Raw genomic sequence first — 22558 nt, 5'->3', positions numbered from 1 at the left:
ACTAGATCAGGTTGCTCAAAGCCCCATCCAAGCTGACCTTGAACACTTCCAGGGATGGGGCATTCACAACTTCCCTGGGCAACCTGTTCCATCTCCTCACCACCCTCTCAGTAAAGAATTTCTTCCTAACATCTAATCTAAATCTACCCTCTTTCAGTTTAAAACATTTACCCCTTGTCCTATCACTACATGCCCTCGTAAAGAGTCCCTCCCCATCTTTCCTGTAGGCCCCTTTTAAGTACTGGAAGGCCGCTATAAGGATGGCACCCATCATTCATTTCTCTGTGCTCACCTCACAGGAACAGGAACAGGGGATGTGAGGCAGTGTTTGAGGAGCCACAACTCAATATTTCCACTGTTGTGCAGCTTGTCTCACAGCAGAGAGCATCAGCCAGTGCCTGTGCCACTCACCTCAGCCCCGTCACCCTCATGCACATGTGGGCACTGGTAGCCTCTCACATGTGGGCCCATACCCAGCCTGGCATGTCTGGGAAGGCAGAGAAGTCAAAAAAATCTTGGATAATCTCATTATTTGCTGAGCTTTGGAGCTCTCAAAGCATTCTAGTTGCTCAGGGGTGCGGGGAAAAGGACCTTCAAGGCCAAAATAAAATACCTCTGGATGTGTCAATGGTGTTAAAATGTTCCATATCTGAACGCGTGTTGGAATGACTTCATTGGGAGTATTGGACACAGTGTTTTAAACATGCACCATCTGCCTTTCCCTGCACTCCTGTTTCTGTTATTGAGAGCAGGCAGTTTAGCAGAGACACATTATGCTCTAAAATATTGTCCTAAGAAGTATCTGGGGCATTGTGTTCCTTTCCTTGATGAGCACATTCAGAAGCATTCCTGGTGGTGAGAATACCTAAAGCCATATTCTTCTAAAAAAAACCCAGAACTAAAGCCAAAACCATTGGCCTGCCCTTAGGAATACTATAACCATTTGGAGGCAGCATCTTTGTTTAAATCTTGACTAGCAGAAATTTATAACTGTGCAGTGTGTGGTTTTATGTGACTCTTCTGCCCAGAACAGTAGATATTTCAGATTAATCAACATTACCATAGAATCATAGAATAGTTTGGGTTGGAAGGAACCTTTAAATGTCATCTAGTCCAACCCCCCCTGCAATGAGAGTACCCACAACCACAGCAACACATTCTCTATGAATGTGGGGGCTAATAGCAGTTGCTCTGCCAAAAGTTGTGCCATGAGAACTGAGACTATAGTCAGCTTCTAGCCCAACTAATATTTAGTCATTTATGCAGAATGAAACTGTTCCAGTTAAAGTGCAAGCGAGAGAGCATAGCTGAGGGGATGTTTGTTTGCTCTTGGTAGACATATGTGAATTAGTTCTGCCAATGCTCTGAGACAGCAGATTGTGAGCAAACTCTGATCCAAAATTTTTCTGCCCATCCTGCATCTTACCTCCTCAGAACGAATAACAACGTTCAAAGAGAAAGAACTGGGTAGGGGGAATTAAAAAAATTAGAATTAAGGGTTGATAGGTTGCATTGGGAAAAATAATTGCAATATATCTGTATAGAAGAAATCAAAGACTGCAGAAGAATAAGACAAATTTGCAGAAAGCTGTTGAGAAATCAAAGGCTAAATACATATACTGGAATTAAAAATTGTGGGAAACACTGTTTGACGAAGTTGCTTAGGAGAGTATATTGAAATGTACCTAGATGTAATAGAAAGAATGGGTGGAATTAAAATGCAAACTAGCTTTCAGGAAAACAATACTTGACTACAGGGTGGTCTCCAAAAAAACCCTAGGAGTCTCAGTTTTATGTTAAAGTTGAATAAATAGTAGATATTTTTGTTATTATATGAATCAAAGTGGAACAAGTCTAATTTCAAGTCTGTTGAAAACAACAAAAAAAATTCTATTTTCTCACTGAAAGTTTCCCATTATTTTGAGGAAAAGTTTACCTTTTCCCACCAGTTAAGTTTAAGTGAACATCTGAATGAAATATAACTTGCATGGAAAATGTCAAAATGAAAAAATATATAAAAATATTAAATTAAATTTTTTTTTTAAAAATTAAGTCTTAAAAAATACAAGTTCTAGAGTGAAGAAACTGCAAAATATGTAATATTCCTTTTGATGCACACAAATGAGATTTTGTATTTATACTTTTTATTTATCCAGTTACTGAAGACTATTTCAACCCTTAATTTCAATCAGATCGTCTTTAGACATCTAGGCAAAGCACTAGAAAACGCTCTACCAGAGGCAATCTTCAGAGACAGGAAAATCGATAGACAGCTATTATTGCTCTTTTCCACCTGGCTTTGCAAGGTGATTAGTGAGAGAGAATAGTGGCTTTTATAGGCTACAAACACAATATTTCAGCACCAGGGTTGGCAGAACGCACCTGACCTGATCCTTACCCACTGTTGCATCCCTTCGCTAGTGTCTGTACTACAGTCCTGTCCTGGAGTCCTCTTAGCATTTTGCCCCGGTCTCTGCCCAGAGGTGCTGCGTGGTGATTTCTGCCCGCAAAACAGGCACAACCACTCCAGCTGGAAGCTCTCATTTATTACCTTTTCCCTCTGCTTTCTTCAAAGGTTTCAGGTCGTGTTCACTTAAGTTAACCAATTCTATGACCAAAATGCCAAACCTGAATGTCTCATTTCAGACACCTTAATCCATGCCTTAGAGATGTGACCTTGATTTACTGGCGCACCTTTCTGAGCTGGTTACTCCGTACAAAGGGTGGGTTTGCTGCTTACACCCTACGTGGGTGTCAGTGCTGCTCACACTTACCTAGAAGTGGTTCCTGATGGAGATCATGCAGCTCATTTCATCTTTTGGAGCAAGCAACACTTGGTACCATTGCTTCTTTCAGATATATTCATTTGCTGTTGTTATTGTGCTATGAAGTTATTTAGGCTGGAAAAATTATTAGTAAAGAGTTGTTTATGCACACAAGATCTTTGGGAGCTGACTAGCCTCCTTAGCTACTCCGTTACGCTAGTTTTATGAAGATATGAGCCAGTTTTGTTTGGATTTTTTTCAGCAAAGAAGGAACAAATCAAGCCTTTACAAGCCCACGATGATATGTAAATTACTTGGCACAGCAGCAGACGCGGAGCACTCACTGGTGCCCAGGGCAGCCAGACCTGCTGGCCACACTTCAACACAACTTTCTTGAAGAACTGAGGGCAGACCCACATCTTCAGCGGCTAATGAGTCCTCCCTACTGGGGGCCAGAGGTGGGAGGGGAAAACAGGCACTTCCCTGTGATCCTACTGCAGCACAGAAAGGGTTTCATTGTCGTCAGTGAACACCAGACTGACGTGCCGGGCAAAGCACACTTTTCTTAACACTTTTACAGAAGAGCTGTCTTTTCCGAGACAGCTTGATAAAACCCAGGATCATTCAGGCAAGTAAGGAGCCTAAAACACCCTTTATCCTCATGTAAAAGGAGTCCAAGAGCTGTCTCAAACATACAGAGGAAGACTATTTGGCTGTAATTCTGGATTTCAAACAATCTAGCCAAAATATGAGAGACACAGAAATCCAATATGCCAGTCAAAGCTCTTCCCAATACATTTATGACTAAATATAGCACTTAGGAGGGAAAAGATCCTCTTCTCCTTTTTATTGAGTTTGGGTAGGTTTCGCCTTGGACTAATAGCTATTTCTATAAATATGAACTAGTAATCTAGCTAGTAAAATGAACTCTGCCAGGCACTGGCTCAGGCTGGTGTGCAATCATTCGTATCGGTTAATTTTAGGATGCCCCTTGGCACTAGGGCCTGCCTAGCCTATGTCCTGGGACAGATACAGGAGGACCACTGGTCAGGGACTGCTCCCTGCTGACTGTGGGATGGAGCCACCCCATCCTGGGAGGAGAGGGGAGAGGGGTAAGCACTGCGGATGCAAGCCATGTCCTGAGGATGGGAGATAGCCTTTTCTATTTGCTAATCTAAACAGCCCCTGAGCCCAGGACATCCACATGATCAAAATGTTTTCATTTATCTTAGACTAGTTGCCTTCTGTTGAATGTAAATCACTACCAGGTACATCAATTACTTTAAGAATAAGTAGCTACATAAAGATTCTTTTTTATTTTTGGTGGGGCTGTGAAGCCAAGTGAAAGGCTACGATTTTTTAGAGTCAAAGAAGTAAGAAGGCTCATCCTCCGCTTGCAGGTACCTGGCAAAAATGTATAAAAATCTACATTCCAAGAAAAATCCTTTGGCAGAATTATGAGATTCTTAACACAAGCTCCATTTATTTGTTCATGGACTTGAAGTTTTATAGGCAGAGTTATAAATTCATAATAGTTTTCCTGAGTGCTGAGATTTTCCATTTGGGAATATGAATGAAATGCAAGATGTTCACAGTCACAATTACCATTGTATATTCACAAGAAGGGCTCAGAGTAGTGACAGCATTTGCATACAAAAATCCAAGATAACTGTTTTCCAGAAGTACATAATTGATTGGTTGTCTCTATTCTGCATTCAAGTGTATTTTAATCTTGGCTGACCATTTCTACCACAAATTATTCCCTATGCATTTTGCTATTTCTGATCAAATTTTAAAAACAAAATTATTGACTTTGTGCTATGTATTAATAATAGATACGATACAGTTTAGATGCAATCAAACATTTAAGCTAATATTAAAAAGAAAACAAGCAAAAAATCTGACACAAAATCTGGATAGTATGTCACAAAAGTGAGATGCATTTAAGACCATGGGGAGCATAATGGGCTAAGAAGACAGTGGATTAAAGATATTATCCAGCTTTTCAGGGTAGGAGTTGTTCTTTTTAACTGGTATTCCATGGTCTTTTACAACAGCCTTGGTTCTTTTCTTTCCGGTCAGTCAGGGATGGGATAAGCGATGTACTAGCTCCCTACATGAGATTTCTCAACAATAACTGCCTGACACTACTCCTATATGCTCTGAAGCCTAGAGGACCACTGGCATTGTAAAAGGACATGTAACATTCAAAGAGCAAGAACGACTCAGGTCGTCTCCCATCAGCAAGTCAGTTTGTGCCCTGCAATCTGCTACCTGCCTGGACCTTCCTTAACCCTAACTCAGAATGATTAAATTCCTGGTATGAGTACCACAGTGGTGTTGTATTGGGTTTGCGTGGCAAGGTTTTGGTAGCGGGGGGGCTACAGGGGTGGCTTCTGTGAGAAGATGCCAGAAGCTTCCCCTATGTCCGACAGAGCCAATGCCAGCCGCCTCCAAGACAGACCCACTGCTGGCCAAGGCTGAGCCCATCAGTGATGGTGGTAGCACCTCTGGGATAACATATTTAAGAAGGGGGGAAAAAACCTGCACAACACCAGCAGCAGTCAGAAGAGAGGAGTAAGAATATGTGAGAGAAATAGCCCTGCAGACACCAAGGTCAGTGAAGAAGGAGGGGGAGGAGGTGCTCCAGGTGCCGGAGCAGAGATTCCCCTGCAGCCTGTGGTGAAGACCATGGTGAGGCAGGCTGTCCCCCTGCAGCCCAGGGAGGTCCACGGAGGAGCAGATATCCACCTGCAGCCCCTGGAGGACCCCACACCGGAGCAGGTGGATGCCTAAAGGAGGCTGTGACCATGTGGGAAGCCCACGCTGGAGCAGGCTCCTGGGAGGGCCTGTGGACCCGTGGAGAGAGGAGCCCACGCTGGAACAGGTTTGCTGGCAGGACTTGTGACCCCATGGGGGACCCACGCTGGAGCAGGAAGAACTGCAGCCCATGGGAAAGACTCACGTTGGAGAAGTTCATGAAGGACTGTCTCCCGTGGGAGGGAGCCCATGCTGGAGCAGGGGAAGAGTGTGAGGAGTCCTCCCCCTGAGGAGGAAGGAGCTGCAGAAACAATGTGTGATGAACTGACCGCAACCCCCATTCCCTGTCCCTCTGCGCCGCTGTAGGAGAGGAGGTAGAGGAATCAGGAGTAAAGTTAAGCCCGGGAACAAGAGAGGGGTGGAGGGAAGGTGTTTTTAAGATCTGGTTTTATTTCTCATTATCCTACTCTGATTTGACTAGTAATAAATTAAATTATTTTTTTCCCCAAGTGGAGTCTGTTTGGCCCATGACGGTAATTGCTGAGTGATCTCCCTGTCCTTATCTCGACCCACGAGCCTTTTGTTGTATTTTCTCTCCCTGTCCAGCTGAGGAGGGGAGTGATAGAGCGGCTTTGGTGGGCACCTGGCATCCAGCCAGGATCAATCCACCACAGCTGTAAAAGACCATGGAGTGCCATGTAAACGCCAGTACCAATCCCTTCTTGTCTCTAAAAGCCATCTCATGGCCTCAGTCCTCTAGGTTCCCGCATCAAGAGACTGTTCAGCCATAATCATAGTGCTAGTCCTAACATGATATGTCCAGAAACCTAGAGGAACATTCCCCATTGTAGAAGACAATATAATGCAAAAAACCCCTCTTTCTATCCACAGGGGACAATTAATATCCACTGAGCTACTACCTGTCGAGACTGCTACATTGTTCAGCCCTAAATCTCATGCCAGGCAAAGCTTGCAACCAGGACAGTAAATTTCTTCTGTAGATAGGAAGGGGGACTGGATTTATTTCTTTACTAGGTTTTCCAGGGCCTTTTATGACAGGGTTACATTCTCTTGATTCTGGAAATTTACTGTAGGCTGAGGTTAGGGTTAGCAATCCAGGTGGCTAATGGATTCTGGGATATTTGATATCCCTCAGTAATGTTAGATGTTATTTTTGTAAAGTTTTGTCTTTATTCCTTTGCAAGCTATGTGCTGTTCCTCAGAGACTGAGAAGGGGTTAAAGCCAAAGAAACGGATAACTAATGTAACTGAAAATCCAGCAATTGTTTAGATAAGACTGTTGGAGGATAAAGCAACAACATTATTGAAATGACTTAATTATTAGCTTGCTTGTTTTATTCATATCAAAGAATTAATACAGTTAAAAATACAGAATTTTTGATGGTCTGATCCAAACTTCCTGTGTCAACAATATACATACTTTATATTTTATGTCTCAGAGCTGTAAAGCTAATTTAAACACTTCAGGCTACAGCTAGATGCTTTGTTATGTTTGTAAACCTTTTGCTTATATTCAGTAAAATGCATTAATTTCTAAATCTGCAAATTTATCAAGGGTGAGAGCCATCCAGCAGTATCTAATATATATGTACCCTACTGAATAATCTCCTTTATACTTGGCATCTTCTTGTTAACAAAGTAATAAAGTAATTTATCATGAAGTTCCTTTTGTCTGGGTGAACAGAAATATTTTAATGTAAGTCTGTCACTGAAACTGGTGAAATAGTCTATTGGAATGCACACAATTTTGCAAACATAGATGAAACACCAAATCAGAGGCAATTACAATACAGCTAATCTGAACGGACAACACATCTACACAACAAATTCAGAGTAAATAACTTCTGTTCACCTTGTCACTAATATTTCCTTTTTCACTGTCAATCTAGCATGCTAAGGCAAACTTTTGAAAAATCAGTATTAGAACAGATTGTTTCAATAATCCAAATGCATCCTGTAAAAAAAGCCAAAGTCAGGTTGACAAAGGAAGTGCCACCATGGTCTTGGATGATTTTAAGGCTGTGTTTACACATGGCCCCATCCATACTGTCTCTAGACCTGGACATTTGGGGGTATCCAGGGCAGATACCCAGGTACCAGATGTGAGTCAGCCTGGGGCAAGACGCAGAGTTACTTGGTTTGCTCATGGGCAGGACCACACTAAGCAGTAACTCAAGTTTGAAAGCAAGTTAGCTGCAAGATTATACTTTCCCATGTGAACTGATGAACTTAGGGCTCTATTAATTTATTGCTCTCCAAACCACACTCCATTTTACATCTGTAGGCATACCCTAGACGCAAAAATGCATAATTCCCCAGGAAACTGCCCTATTATTTTATAGCAATCTCCAAAATGAAAATTGCCATGGTATGTATCTGTTTCTAATTATAAGCTTGTTGCTTATAAATAACTATTTTTAACACAAAAAAATTAACTCCTTTCACCCTCATTTCCATCTGTGGGAAGTCACTGTAGTGGAGCAGTTTGGGGTTTGTTAGTTGGGATTTTTTTGTGTTGTTTTTTTTTTTCCCCCTGTAATACTGTGCTTTGGTTTAAATATCTCTTTATTAAATGTGTTTATCCCTTAGCATGTTTATGGATGAGCCTCTCATAATTCCTCTCAATGAAGCTTTCCTACCCCAGAGAATACCCTGCGGCGTGCCACGTCTTCCTTCGGCACTGCTAGGGGGTGACCACTGGGGTGTGCAGAACACCAGAGGAAGTCTCACAAAAGCCACAAAAAACATTAATACTTCTCACAAAATCCATTAATATTTCTTTACCTCCACCGAGCTTCAATTTGTCATGCAGGTAAAACAGACTAGTAGCCTCTGCTGGAAATACCTCTCCCAACATATCTTAGGAACATCTTTACTTTTTTCATGGCTGCTTCTCCGTGGTAACTCAGAAGATACCTGCACTCACATAACACCCTTTCTCTGCCTCATTCAGCTCCAGCTGACGAATTATTTATTCCTCCAGAAAGTCTTCTTATGAGTCCTTAAGCACATGACCTTTCATTTTATATGCCATTAAATTTAATCCCATTTCCATCACTGCAGTCCTCAACATCATGTTCTTCTTCCTTACCTGCTTGTTTCTTGACAAAGTCTTCATGCTATCAGAAAGTTTTATCGTCACATACTTGCTTTTGAGCTAAGATCATTAATGAAAATATCAATAAACGAATCTTAGGAGCAATTTTTGAGAATCCTCATTGTTACCTTTCTCTGGTGACTTACCCTCTGGAAAATACCATTTTCATTTCCTCTTTTAGCAGTTCCCTACCTACCTTACCTTAGTTACACTTACACATTACCCACATTACATTTAGCTCTCTTGTTCTTCAGCTTCATTACGGTTTTCTTAATACAAAATGCCTACTATATTTAAACTGAGAAATAATTTTATTTTTCAAAGAAAAGTCAGAATTGCTTGACAGAACTTAATTTTGACAAAAACATGTTGCATTTTTCTATTTACTTCTCTGTCTTTTATCATTTTTTCCTTCAAAATTTGTTTCAAAGCTGTAAGGTCTAATGCATCCTTCAAACTTAAACACCTGACTTGGACTTCCAAATTTTAAGTGTCCAATGAATCAGTTCTCCTAAAAATGCCTAAATTCACTACATGCAAGAGAGAAAAGCAGGCATTTAAAAAATTCTTCAGAGGAAGAGCCTGTCTGCATTACCATGGTGTTAAAACACAGGCCCTCTAAAAGTCTTCAAATACCATTAAAAAATATAAGAAAAGCTTTTATGTAATTTTATATTATTAATTTGTTTTTATTGTTTTCATCATTCTTAAATCTGTATTGGCTTTATTTTTTCCATAATTTTCCCCCACGTGAGAGTGAAATTAATCTCAGCTAATCTTAATGGTCCAAATTATATGTGTCTCGTATAAGGCAGTGGTCCCAACTTCCCTTACAGTGAAGAGACCAGAGCTTCTCAAAAGTAGCCTACCCTAAAGCATTGCTCAAGATAGGTGAGATGAATTAAATTTGGCTATAACATATTTCTGTCCACTGACTACACAGGAAACTAGACAATTATCTTGAAATGAGATGCTTAAAGTTTAAAAGGTTGAAGTTTTAAATGGTTTAAATGGTTGAAATTAGACAAGAATAATTCCACCCTGAAAGCTCATTTTTCCTTTTTATATTAGCTTGTGTTTTATCAAATCAACTTCTTTTTCTTTTTGTTTTACTACCACAGATGTCTCTTAAGTCCTTTTGTACTAGATCTCTGTCCTTATGGTTACATCAGTGTTCTATTTATTACTATCCAAGTAGATGTTATTTACCCATGCTTTTAGATTACTGTTGATAATAATAAAATGGGAGTAACCCTAATATTGACACATATTAATCTATCCATGTTCATACTGGCTCTCCCCTTGTTCTCTGCTTTGACTAATTTTCATTTTTTTTTGTTAACACATTTGAATTATTTGTATGCAAGTAGATTTGAGTGGTTTAAGACACTTCAGCTCTACTCCAGGGCGGTAGCTACGGTTTCTGTCAGAATTACAAAAAAAGTCAGATCAATAGGAAAGTACTGTGAGTATTCAAAAATCATGATCAAGGCTCAGAAATCAACCAGTTTCTATTTAAATTGAAGAGATTAATAAATACACATTTTAAGATCTATTTGCCTTGTGGTTTTTAAGTCTTTGAGAATTGCAATCCAATTACTTTTCTCCGTAGTCTTATGGAAAATGTGAAATATTCTTAAATGAGAGAGGGGGAGTGGGGGGGATAAAGGCAATGGAGATGCTACAGCGTAGCATGATGTTGTGGTTTAACGCCAGCTGGCAACTAAGCACTACGCATCTGCTTGCTCACTCCCCCCCAGTGGGATGCGGGAGAGAATTAGAAGGTTAAAAGTGAGAAAACTCATGAGTTGAGATAAAGACAGTTTAATAAGTTAAGCAAAAGCTGTGCGCACAAGCAAAGCAAAATAAGGAATTCGTTCACTACTTCCCATCGGCAGGCAGGTGTTCAGCCATCTCCAGGAAAGCAGGGCTCCATCACGCGTTAATGGTGACTTGGGAAGACAAATGCCATCACTCCAAACATCCCTCCCTTCCTTCTTCTTCCCCTAGCTTTACATGCTGAGCATGACATCATATGGTATGGAATATTTCTTTGGTCAGTTGGGGTCAGCTGTCCCAGCTGTGTCCCCTCCCAGCTTCTTGTGCACCCCCAGCCTCCTCGCTGGTGGGGTGGTGTGAGAAGCAGCAAAGGCCTTGACTCTGTGTAAGCACTGCTCAGCAGTAACTAAAACACCCCTGTGTTATCAATACTGTTTTCAGCACAAATCCAAACCATAGTTCCATACAAGCTACTATGAAGAAAATTAACTCTATCTTAGCCAAAACCAGCACACATGACTATCAAAGCTAAAGCTTTAAATCTCGTTTCATGTTAAAACACTGAGTGATGGCAACAGTGTTTGAGAATATTGTTACTTCTTAGTTTTCCTTAGCTCTTTTTCTTGATGATAATGTTGTCAAATAATCCTCTACATATTTCTGTGAGTTTTTAAAATCTTCACTAATCTCATTTTGATTGGTTTATGGCATACTACATTTCAGAGCACCTTAGTCCAGCTGCTAGATTTTTCCCCACAAATAATCCTGTTTTCAGTTCTATTCTGAAGTAAATCTATTGTGTTGAGCTCGAGGTCTGCTTGTCTGCTAGTGAGTTTGACACATTGACGCCCCCTCTGAAAATCCCATTGAGGTTCAGGGCTTCATGCAATTTTCATACACACCTCAATCTGTTAAACCTTTTCAGAATGCTGGAAGCATGAATGTATCCAGGCTGGGTAATGAAGGAAGCCTTATTAAATTCCCTTTAAGTGTCTGTCTTAATCTAGGTGATTGCTAAGAAAAGAAATCCTCAAGAATAACAAAAAATTGTTTGAAAAATGAGATACAATCATGGGTTCTCTATGAATGTAAGAAAAAAATAGCCTGATAGGTAGGTTAATAGGCACACATCTGTTCAGACAGGCACACAGGGATGGATCAGCCTGGCAGCCTCCCTACACTTTTGAAGAGGTCTCTCATTAGAGATGTTAGTTATTATTATTATCTATTTGTGCTACATAGCACTAGGAGCCTCCTGCTGAGACTTCAGTGCCATTGTGGTAAACATGAGCACATAGCAAGAGAGTGCTGCTGGCCTCCACACATTTCCAACCTCAGTGGTCAGAGGAGAGCAAATAATTGCATTTATCCTGGTATGGGCAGGGAGCGGAGGCACCCAAAGATGAAATAACTTGCTCTGCAATTTGGCAAGGGTATCTGTGGTGGTGCCCAGCTTGGAGTCATTGCTTAGGAGATGCTGATGTGCCAGAAGGACAGTCCCTCTTTCAAACTGTATCATGAACCCCCAGTTTAACTTTTTTTTTTCCTTTGGATTATTCAATCCTGCACAGGGATATATGTGTGTTAGCCCTCGGAGAGTTAAATCTGTGTATCGGAGGAAGGGCAAATGCTGTAAGTAGAGTATGATGCTTCAGGGAGGAGTCACGCTAAGGCAGCTGTATGGCTTCTGATAGCCAAGCCAGTTTGGGTATTCTTTCATAACATTGTAGTTGTGCTGTGTTGCAGTTGTGTTGTAGTTGTGTTGTTGGATTCCTAAAGACTCTCCAATAAGGGAGATAATTTCCATGACTTTTCTTTAAATCCTGATGTGAATATGAGAGGTATGTGGTGTACACAGCAACTGTGCCTGGAATAGACATCTCAAAGTTTCAACTCACGGAAAAACCTAATTGTCTTTCTTATTGGCTTTTCGCTTATATTTGTCTCTCTTTTTAGCCTGTTGTTAGAGACTTCTGGAGAAAATGAATGCTTCCTGAAGAAAGACAAATGAGGTAAGTTACCAGATTAGTTCATTTCAGATGCTTTTGTTAAAGTGACAGCTCAAAAGGACAGCAGGCTAAATGACTCAGAAGCGTGAGAAGAATGTGAGTATGATTTATTATCTTGACACTCATTATATAATCTTTGTTTTGTGCTGTACTTCAGAAACTGCCTCATTAAATAAATTTCCAAACATTTCATTATTTTTTTACCTAAATCTATTTTTAAGCAATTTCTTTTTCAACTTGTGAAGATTCATTTTTTGACAGACGTCTAAGGACAGCTCACAGGATTTTTATCATATGCTGCATACACAGCAGAGGCACCTGTTTCAGAATTGCTGTTTTAATAGTTTTTGTCAACTTTTGGCCCCTACATTTTTAGATTTGAGCTCTGCTGGCAGGTTCGTATGCATTGGATTCTCTCACATCTCTGTCTTTTGATTCAGGTTATTCCAGGTCTGGTGACTGGCATAACTTTTAGTTTCCCTTTTCTCTCCCTGTCAAGGTCAGATTTTGGGAGCCGGGCTGGCAGAGCCAAGCAGCAGCATGCTATTTCCCCATGCCTCTGCAGGTCGCAGGGGCTGCAGGCAGAAAAAAAACCATCAGAGCTGCCTGTGAATGACAGACCCAGATCTGAGACTCTTGACTTCTTTTATCTGTGCTGTTTGAACTGAATCAGATTGGGAATCAACTTTATCCACAATTAAACAAGAAGCTGAGCTTAATAAGAGCACAAATGGAGACAGCAGTGATGGCCTAGCATAAAAAGATGTAGAGCAAGCCATTACAAATCTTGACAACGGCACAGAGATCAAAAAGTTAAATATCCTAATGGTCTATACCTTTAACCAGATAAAAGCCTGTTCTATGCTTTGTATAAATGTTTCCTTTTCAGTCTAATTTATTTCACCATTGTTAAAAAGTTAATGGGAAAGAAAAGTAGAGCATATACAATGATACGACTGGTACTTCATCATTATTCAGATAAGCACATTTTTGCTTATCTTACATCAGAATGGCTACAGTGGGTCAAACCATCCGCTTTCCAGTAGTGGTCAAAAAGCCTGGAGCACTGTATGGGAGCAGGACAAACATATATGGTATTTTTCTGATGATTCTTCCAGCCCATTACTATTTGCAGCTCGGGTACTTCCTGAGCTGGGAGTAGTTTCTATGAAATTAGCAACTCTTGGTGTATTTCTCTTTTGTGAATGTTTCCAGCCTCTCCTTGAAGCCATGTAAGCTTTTACTGTCCATACCTCGTGGTGAAGAGTTCTGCCTCTCAACTGCAACATCACCTGCAAGAAAAGTCTTTCATTTGTTTTAAGCCTAATTTCTGCAGCCTCATTTGATGTACCCACTGCCATAATAAGGTGTCTTAGGGAGCTACAGTGGGAAAAACTCTGGTAATGGAATGCTGCACTTTGTAGGAGACTAAGTGTTTTGTAAAGTCAGGTCCCACATGAGAGCAAGTGAGCAAGTGAGAGCTCCATCTCTTCATAAAAATGTCTGAAGAACATGAAAGTGCAACTGTGCTAGTGAGGGGAAGGAGATTTGCCTCCTGTGATTAGAACTGATACGGTTAGATATAACTCTAACACCTCTTCCGCTCTTTCTGCCAGGTTCAGTATGCCTCTGGTTTCATAGTTTGGGAAACCAGATACTGCAAGGATTGTTACATTTAAATACATTTAAATAAACAATGCTGCAGCTATGTCATAACCAGAAAAGATGAATTTTAATAATTTAATAATAAAGTTCACAGTGTTGCCTCTTGCAAGGTATATTACATATGGACTTACCTAGGGAAAAGGACAAGGAAAGGGGCTAAGGACAGTGGGTCTGTAGCCATCTCATTGCTGCTCCATGCTCCATAGGTAGCACCTCCCTCTGTAAGCCCCTCTGCAGCCTCCCTCCATCGAGGGACTCAGCCAGCTGGATCACCAGGCTGAACCACCTGGTCATCAACGTCATAAGTTTTTGAGTCAACAGGAGATGGCAAAGCAGTACCACTGAGGACTGAGCCAGGGAGCTGCAGGGGCCAACCCTTCCCCTCCTGCCCCACCAGCAAAGGCTCTGGGGTGCCTTGTGGCGTGGTGAGTGTCACCAGGCTCCTTAAATCCCAGCTATCTTTTTGTTTGTTAACCAACAAATAATTGCTTCATACTTTTAGGTGTGCATATCCTTCTTGCACAGTCTGCTTATGCAGAGCTAAAGATGTCCAATGTGACTCAGAAGAAGGGTCGTGATACCTGTTATGTGTCAGATAGTTTCATCTCAGGTTTCTCTTATTTTATCAAAAATTGAGGAATGCTCATCGCTTGCTAACTTGCAAATGTCATTAAAAGACCACTGCAGTCTGATCCAATGAGAGAAGTCAGAAAGTGAGATGAAGGTGTAGGTCACCCAGCTTTTCTCCTTGACCACCAAGTACCTGAATATTTAGTCTATCCGCATTCTGCTTGTCCTTATTTTTCTCACAACGTACCTTCCACAGGTAAATCTAAGCTTTCTCAGAAGTAAGGACAAATGTTGATTCTGTGCTTAGATCTAAACCACTACAGTTTTTTTCCTCCCATGCAAAAGATTTTTCTGCAGAGTTGAGCTTCTGCTTTGACTTTCAAAATCCACAAGACAAACTCCAAGCCAGCCATTTTAGTTGCAGCTCAGAGAGTCACCACAGAACTGACAAATAACATATGGACTTATCCTGTATTACACCTTTTGGTTTCAGTCTGACAATCTCAAATATTATTTATAATGAATTCTTACCCTTATATTCTTCTGTATGCACAATTCAAAAAAGCAAAAAAAAATGGAAGACCTAAAATAGGGGAAGCTTTGTCATACTCTTGTTTTTCATTAGAATACTGTTTTTTTTTATAGAACTACAGATAACTACTTTTGCAAGGGAATTTAGCCTCAGGCAGGCTGGGTAGTAGGGCAGTCTCTTCTGGGTTATATCCCATCCTCTGCATTGCAGAACCGCAATGGTGTGAACATGCCATGGTGAGGTTCAGCATGTGCAGTCTGCAAAAAGCTCCAATCATGGCATCTTGCACTGCATATAAGATGGTAACTGTTGTTCCAACAAGCAGAATGAAAGATTTAATGCCTAAATATAGCTGTGATGGACAAAAAACCAGAAGCGCTAGGTATCAGATTTTTATACCAGCAAAATGTAGCAGCAAATCTCAAACTCAGTTCTCCAAACATCTAGTTAAAAAAAATCTGTCCAAACTCTTGCGTCTCTTCTTGTTTATTAATTTTATGTAGTGTCTTCTGACAAACTCTGGTTTTAGCAGTTGTTTCAATGCATTGCAATGCAGAAGGCACTGATGAAAATTCCAGTAGTCATGCTTACTTACTGTGTCAGTAAGAAACTGGTTTCTCTTTCTTCCTTTTTTTTAAACTTCACATTTTCTATTGCAGGGAGATGACCAACATGAATGAAAACCTAATGGTGGGCAAACTGAGGTAAGGAATTCAGGTTTTAATGTACTGCACCAGAGATTGAGAGCAAGAATACAGATCCCTTTGGGGATCCTTGGTAGGCAAATCATTAGTCTAGTCCTGCAGGCTTACATGATTTGCTATGCATAATTGCAGATAACTAGATCTTTCTAAAGGTTAAGAACAGTACTAGTGTGCTAACAACACATTGAAACAGCTCATTCCTTATTGGCCACTATTAAGTTGCAGCGGTGTTTCACTTCCCTTATTACTGTAATAAGTAACATATTTTCTGGAAGAGTTCTTTAAAGGTGGTGATTAAAGAGAAGGAAAGGAAGTAAACTGAAAGTTTCTGTAGTAATTCAGTTCTGTTACCAGATAGTGGTATTGGAGGACGAAGCACTTCCTAGTAGTGGACACTTATGAACTGCATGGCACTTAAAAAGAAATGCTGAGAAATTGAAAGGTGACTAAGGATTTTGGACAGTCAATTTTCTAAAAAGTTACTGGGATTTATATGGAGGGAGATTCGAAAACCTCCACCACAGAGGTTATTGCCCAGGTGGCTCCTCAGATGGTTTGTGATCAGAAACGGAAGGAAATTGTAAAGAGAAGATCTGAGAGAGGCATTACTAATAATGTCTTGTGGAGATGTTGGAAAACAGTAATTGAAGCTCTAGCTAGTAAAAGGACAGATTGTTTAGTGTGACACCCTGTAGAAGAGACACCTGCTCCGAATTCACTGTGAAGCACAGCTTTCTGACAGACTGTTGTGTCGGTGGTGGAGACTGCACCAGGAGCCTCGGGGAGCTGCTTGGGGGATGGCCACCCTCCCTCTGGAAGGCAGCACTTTATTCATAGCCTAAATTTATCTAATTTCAGTTTCCAGTCACCAGATCTTGTCATGCTTAATTCACTAGATTCAAGAGCTCTTGTCACAAGCCAAGGAAAAATGGAAACAACAACCTCCTCCTTTGTCATGGTTTAACCCCAGCCGGCAACTAAGCACCACGCAGCTGCTCGCTCACTCCTCCCTGCCCCCCTGGTGGGATGGGGAGGAGAATCGGAAAAAAACTAGAACTCGTGGGTTGAGATAAGAACAGTTTAATAATTGAAAAAAAAACCCCAAAACAATAACAATAATAATTGTAATTAAAAGGGAGATAACAAAAAGAGAAATAAAATCCAAGACAGACAAGTGGTGCACAATGCAATTGCTCACCACCCACTGACCAATGCCCAGCCAGTCCCTGAACAGCGATCCGCCCCTCCTGGCCAACTCCCCCCCGTTCATATACTGGGCATGATGTCCTATGGTATGGAATATCCCTTTGGCTAGTTTGGGTCAGCTGTCCTGGCTCTGCTCCCTCCCAGCTTCTTGCACACCTGCTTGCTGGCAGAGCATGGGAAACTGAAAAATCCTTGACTTAGGATAAGCGCTACTTAGCAACAACTAAAACATCAGCATGTTATCAACATTATTCTCATACTAAATCCAAAACACAGCACTGTACCAGCTACTAGGAAGAAAATTCATTCTATCCCAGCTGAAACCAGGATATCCTTCCAAAGATTTCTGAAGCCACTCAGTACAAGTGCTGCTCCTCTGGCTCTGACCCCTCTGGGATGGATCCTGCTGTCCTTCTCCCCATCCCAGGCATTTATGGTTCCTCCTGTCCATTACCATGGTCCCCGCAGTAGGTCTGGCGTAGGTGCTGGTCCTCTGCTCTCTCAGAGCTAGCTAACCAGACACCTAAGGCAAAGGACTGCTATTTAGGACAAAAGCTTTAAACACAAAGAGTATACATTTCTGTTCTGTTAATACAATTCTGTTCTGTTTCAGGGCTATTTCCCCTCCCCTAATGCAGGCTGGTCCCTCACTGCCATCATCAGGGCTTTGACAGGAAATTTTCATCAGCCCATCCCGACTAGCCAAGGCAAATATGGGACTGCAGTTCCTTCTGGGTGTTTTTTCTGACTAGCTCTTTGCATTACCTCTAAGTTACTTTATCTCATGCAGAAAACTTCTTTAACTCTTCCATGGAGACAGGATCCAATCTGTCCACGGAGACACATGAAACCCCTATTTGGCCTATAGAAAGGCTTCTGAGTTACATTTAGTATTTATCTACTTGATATTATGGAACTGATTATTCCCTGGGTTTCTACTATTTGGCATGCCCATTACCAAAGCTTTTACACATGTGTTTCAATTCCCATTCTCTGTTTCCTTCTCATTCGTATAAAATGAAGCAGAAAAGGATGTGATCCACCTCGGAGAAGAGTATTTCATGTAGCTTAACAGGACACTAAGAACTACCATTGTCCCAAAAGGAAGGCATGGATGAATCAAAATTTACAGTGGGGATGAGGTGGAGGAAACAATAACTGGCCTGGACAGTAATGCAGACATACTGAACAGGATGCTCTGGGCAAACATCAGATTCAAAACGCAAGTCTGTACCTCTCTAGAAAAGTCCAAAAACATTGCCATGTAAAGGGATTAAATCCCATCCAGCCCTCAAAGACAATCCTGCTTTATAGCAACAGCTAGCTCTCCAGGAACATGAGGAACTCACTTACCCCTGATGTGTGAGTTACCCATGAAGTTAAATGCACGTGTTTTCTTAAAAGCATCCAGAACTAGGGTGTCAAAATTCCCCCTTATATAAATTCCATGTAACTCCCCAGGGAGGACAGAGAATTAAGACACATTAACTTCATAGCACTGCACTGATTTCAACCCAAAACATTGTCATATTACCTCCCTTTTTCATAATAACCTAATGCTTAATGCCCTGGACTCCTCTTCTGCTGCAGCAGGGTGACAGCACAGCACACAGGAGGCAGACTGACTGCACCTATAGCGAGCTCACCCAGCTAGGAAAGAGCAAACCTGAAGGATTTTGTTCCCAGGACTGTGACTTTCTCTTTGCTAGTAATGCACAAACATTTCCTAGAGAACAGGTTCTCAGATCTTGGACCATCTTAATCTTGGGTGAGTACCTTCATTTGGAGATGACATTTGCCACTGACTTTGCTTTGGAGGGCTTCCTTGGCTCTGTGTCAGCAGTGAGAAACCTGACTTTCCCACACAGTCAGCAGAGACGGGTAGCTGTTTAGTTAATTGGTCTAAATTGCCTTCTGAAGGCTTTCAGAGATGTCTGCAGTGATTACATGGGACACTTAGCCTTTCTCCAGGCTCTCACATTTGGATATTGAAATTCTTAATTCCATGCTTCTGACTTAGTCTGGATCTGACTCTTTCTGCAACACAACTGAAAAACTTTTATTATCAAATGCAAAGCCAATTCAGAAACTAATGGCTCAATCTTCTTGGGGGGAAAAAACAAAACAAAACAAAACCAAAAAAGTTGTATTTCTTTATTGATCTAAGTACCAGGGCTAAACTCAGTCTGATGTCTTCTGGAGACATGCTCCATTGTGGGGTCCCGCCAGTGATACCGTGCTACTGTCTGATAAACTCAACCTGTGTTTTCTTAGTTGTCCTGTCCTATCCCGGAGGACTGTGTGGAGAGAGCCTCAGAGATGACTCAGTTCCGTTCTGCAATCAGGAGCAGAGTACTAAGGGACAAGACAATGCATTTATGAAAGTTTCATTATGAAAGTTCAATATCTCTTGTTCTGTTGCCATTGGCTTTACTGGTCCAGGAGGAGAATTTCTGCATGCTATTCTCTTTGTCTAGGATAGACCTAATTCAGGACAGCATCCAGCTGTGTTTGAGCACTCTACTGAACAGGTTTGAATGCAAATGCATGACTAAGCCAAGTCCTGTATTGGGACCTTTTTGGCATTAAGTTAAATTGAAAATCTGCACAATGGAGCTCTAATTTTCATCAAAAATAGAAAAGTGTATTTTCCTTTTGCACTTTTCTTCCTCAAAGTCCTTTCAAAATATTAATTAGTTAATCCCACAGTGATTCTAGCATTCAAACTTTTCCTACAATAATGATAAAAACTTTCTGTAAATGTTAATGTGCCACTGAACTTTGAAAATGTAGAGACTGTACTGGAAAAGGGATGTATTCTGTCAAAAAAAGCTCTGTCTGAAGCATAAAGGGTAAAGAATGAAAGATTATGCATAATAATATTTTTCAAAGATACTTAAAGGTCAGACGTAAATTTTAAAACTTTCCCCTTCTGAGGAGAAAAGTGTTCCCCCTTTGAAGTGTTGTTATCAAGCCCTTCTTAGGACTTTCTGTGACCCAGCCCTTCCATTTTATCTCATTGTGTTGAATATCATCCAACTCTAAAAATGAGTGTTCATTATATTGACTCAGTGTTAGTGAAATCCTTCTGTAGCAAGAAAAAAACAAACCAAACCAAAATAATCACTTCTTCATTTTCAGATCAAGTTTAGTGTAATCAAAATGCTAATACGCTCAGAGTGAACTACTAGAGGTTGTCTTAATCTTTATTCTTCAAAGGGGGTACAGTCTGGAGGAGCACTGAAAGCCCAGCTGAAGCCAGTACAGGTACTCAGCAGGATGCTGTTTTGCTCTCCCGAGACTGGTCTGTCAGTGACTCCAGAATGAGCACAATACCAGTGGGCATTTGCCACTTGCTGGGTATTTAGGGTCAGAAAGGAATTCAGCACATCCCAGGTGGTGATGAACAGATGCCACCAGCTTTTGTTTTCACCTGGAAGTATTGGTGCTGGGCAGAACCTCACTCCGTACCACAGACACCTTCTCCTCAGCAGATGAAACCCAGACATGATGACTGAAAAAAATACTGATGCTGTAACAGAAGACTCGAAACTACCAAAGCAACCAACCAAAAATAAAAACAATGTGTATGTAAAACAAGAACTCTTCTCCAAACAAGCTGTGCACCCTGGGGAATTAGGAGGGGTTTCAGAAGCTCGTTAAGGACTTTGTTTATGGAAGGTACTTAACACCCTGTACCTTGGGCCTGTATCAGTCCCTGCAAACAAAGATTTCAGAGCATTAAGTAGTATTTAAAAAAAATGCAATGAAAGGCAGAGCATCACAGTAAGCAGTTAGTGAGCTTCTTTTGACATCTGCTGGTGTAAATCAGGAGTAACTCACTCAGCTCCTGATTTCATCCTGTAATATTCCCAGTGGAATTATAAACTGAGTGATACTATAAATGGTGTGAAACCAGAGTGAGACCCTGAATCAGACCTTGTCTCTGTACAATGGGTGCCAAGGTGACTCCTTGATCCTTTAGCTTTCCTTCCTTCTTACATAGCCAAACCGAACATCCTCAGGTAAAAGCCAGCCAAAAAACTCTGCCATGTACATCTGCAGAAACAGAAGCTGAATGCTGGACACTCCTAATGATCCCACTCCTTCAAGGAAGGACTGAACACCCGAAAACTCCCATTGTGTACTTGGGTCTCCCCTCCACCTCTGCCCAGTGCTTTCCCAGCAGCAATATGTGTCTGCACCTAATTTCTTTTGCAGGATTGTATGTGTCCTGAGGCAACATCCTTCCCCTGTGACAAGGATTAATTGGGCTCTCAGCTGAATGAGAATGTGAAACCGATGACTTGGCCTTGATGTAAAGCAACTAGCTTTAGTGAGCAGCTATTTTTACTTGCCATAAATCTTTCGTAGTAAAGACAAGAAATCTTTAAAAAAGAGGATGGCTGATATCACTGAAGTTTATGGCTCTTCACAGAGAATTTTGTAGTGAGGACTCTGTCTGAAGAATACTTCCCAGCTACTGTCTTCTTCCCTCCCTGGCAAGCATGGCCAGCTGGCTGCGTAAGAGCTTGCAGTTCTCTGCAGGGCTCAGTCCTGCCTGAAAGGCTTTTTGTTCAGCACACTTAACGACCATTACAATTATTTACAACTTGCATACCAAATTTCCAATGACCTTGTGCTGCCTTGAGATCATTAGCTTTAATGAAGGCAGAAACAGGCGATAAAGTCAAAGAGTCAGTTCTCTGTTGAAGCTTTTTTAAGATTTGGGGACTGGATTTACCTTTCCCATCCAGTATAGGGGCATCTGCTCCAGGTTCAGACACATTTTTGCAGTCTTCAAAGATGACTTGCTGCTTTTGGGGCTATTCAGTGTTGAGAAGAGGAATAGGGGCAGCAATTGCTGAGAATTATTCTGCCCTGGTGGGTCCATGCTCCTGCAGGGGCTCAGAAGGAGTCTGAGCACAACTGAGAGGTGTTAACTCTTACAACTGACCCAAGTTGTTCCAGAAACAAAACTGCCCCCACAGTCCCAGATACAGGAGGGAGAGCCCATTTGCCCTGACTAACACCAGTCTCAGTGCCATCACCTGGACAAACTGGATCCTCAGTTGACAAGTTCACCCTATGGAAGGCTCTGAGTGTTTTTCAACCGACTTAAGAGAAGTGAATGAAGAGCTGGTATATGGTCTCAATCCCTGAAGGGTGGCTACATTGCTGTGCTGGTTTTGGCTGGGAGAGAGTTAATTTTCTTCATAGTAGCTGATATGGGGCTATGCTTTGGATTTGTGCTGAAAACAGTGTTGATAATACAGAGATATTTTCATTATTGCTGAGCAGTGCTTACACAAAGTCAAGGCCTTTTCTGCTTCTCACACCACCCCACCAGTGAGGAGGCTGGGGGTGCACAAGAAGTTGGGAGGGGACACTGCCGGGACAGCTGACCCCAACTGACCAAAGAAATATTCCATACCATATGATGTCATGCT

Source organism: Gymnogyps californianus, chromosome 1, assembly GCF_018139145.2.
Source record: "Gymnogyps californianus isolate 813 chromosome 1, ASM1813914v2, whole genome shotgun sequence".
Taxonomy (NCBI): domain Eukaryota; kingdom Metazoa; phylum Chordata; class Aves; order Accipitriformes; family Cathartidae; genus Gymnogyps; species Gymnogyps californianus.
Note: the sequence above shows the minus strand (reverse complement) of the source record.